This window comes from Cibotium barometz, chromosome 14 (assembly GCF_041138505.1).
Source record: "Cibotium barometz isolate CiBa-2024 chromosome 14, ASM4113850v1, whole genome shotgun sequence".
NCBI classification, from domain to species: domain Eukaryota; kingdom Viridiplantae; phylum Streptophyta; class Polypodiopsida; order Cyatheales; family Cibotiaceae; genus Cibotium; species Cibotium barometz.
Window position 1 is genome coordinate 53,904,018 of NC_141059.1, and position 1,565 is coordinate 53,905,582.

General features: G+C 43.0%; 1 pseudogene across 1 annotated transcript; it reads left to right on the top strand.

Moving 5' to 3' along the window:
* Positions 1-212: 212 nt before the first annotated feature.
* Positions 213-1,130, top strand: LOC147632196 (mavicyanin pseudogene; annotated as a pseudogene). The gene is made up of 2 exons (XR_015267299.1): positions 213-438; positions 615-1,130. The product of XR_015267299.1 is annotated as a mavicyanin pseudogene (transcript).
* The last annotated feature ends 435 nt before the right edge of the window (positions 1,131-1,565 follow it).

Sequence of the window (1,565 nt, forward strand, 5' to 3'; positions counted from 1 at the left end):
AGCCGCTTTCCCATCTCTTCTCTCTAGAAGACAAAGAAAGATACTAATCTTAGGTTACGAAACACATGGTGGGATCGACATGTCTTCAGCAACAAAGCTTGGCTCGATCACCATATATCTTTCAAACGGTACTCAGCAGGCGGCCGCTGAATATATATAGACAGACAGACCGACCGACAGAAAAATAAGCAGTAATAATAATAATAATAATAATGGGGGCTAGTGCTGGTGCTGGTGCTGGTGCTGCTGGTCGTCGTCGTCCGCATTCGTTTCACTGTGTTGTTATTGTCTTGCTTCTCTTTTCTCTAATCATGGTTCATGTGATGAATTTCTCTGCTGCTAGCACCCACATAGTAGGGGGCGATAGAGGATGGAGCTTGGATAATGACCTGTTGGCGTGGGCGAATTCTGAATCCTTTCAAAAGGGCGATGTGCTAGGTAAACGCAGTCTTCTCCCGCCGCCCTTAACTTGTTATGGTTAAAAGAGCAGTGGAAATCTTGTATAATTAAGAGAAAACGCTTCTTTTGCTATGGTTAAGCCAAGCTTAACTAGTTGTTATGGAAAACAGGGATTGAAGCAAATAATTAAGGTTGATTTGGTATGTACTGTGCAGAATTTAAATACAGCAATGCATCGCATGATGTGCTTCAGGTAACGCGGTCTGACTATGATACGTGCTCGCACGCCAACCCTATTACAGCCCACACAAGTGGAGACGACCTTATCACCTTAGATATGCCAGGCGAGCCATACTTCTTCATCTGTGGTTTTCCCGGCCATTGTCCCGCCGGAATGAAGATTACTGTAACCGTGATCGTGGATACCTCCTAGCTGTGTCTTCATAATGTAAACAGCACGCCTCTCTCTATCTAATATATATCATGGATCATACCTTAATTGACTCTTATTTTTACTCACCCTCATCAAAGTCGTCCTTTTTAGAGAGGTGTTTGGCTTGTGTGTCCATGGGGTAAGTTCAGACATGGACTTTCAATCCATCCGGCTCATTGAGCTTCAGAATCTCTAGTGCTGCAAGTTTCTGATAGAGATTCTGATAGGCCCTTTGAATGCTCTGCTTCAATGGTAAATTATAGTGGAGCTTACTACAAGCCCTAGTTTGGTATCTCCATGCACCTGTGGGCTTGTGGGCTCGTACATCAATATGTTGCAGGCTATTATTGTAAACTAGTGGGCTGGCCTATGCTTTGAACGTCTCCTCAAACCTCCAAATTCAAATTCTATGGGTGCGTGTGTGTGTGTGTGAGAGAGAGAGAGAGAGAGAGAGAGCCGTTACATGTGAAACTGATCAACAGTGGGACAAGTGAGCTTGCATGCCCAATTTGGCATGAACTTGGATTTCTAAGATAAAGGTGTTGGGATTGGACCTGTTTATATTGTAACTATAACTTTTGGTGGAAGTGGCATTAGATATTCTGAAACATGTGATTAAATATATTGGGTTTGCTTCTTCCAAAGTTCGTTTCAATTTTCTTTGGGATAGGTGTCGGTATGTCAAAGGTCTCGTCCTTTGGGCTTAAAGGGTACTAAATTTAGAGTTTCTCTA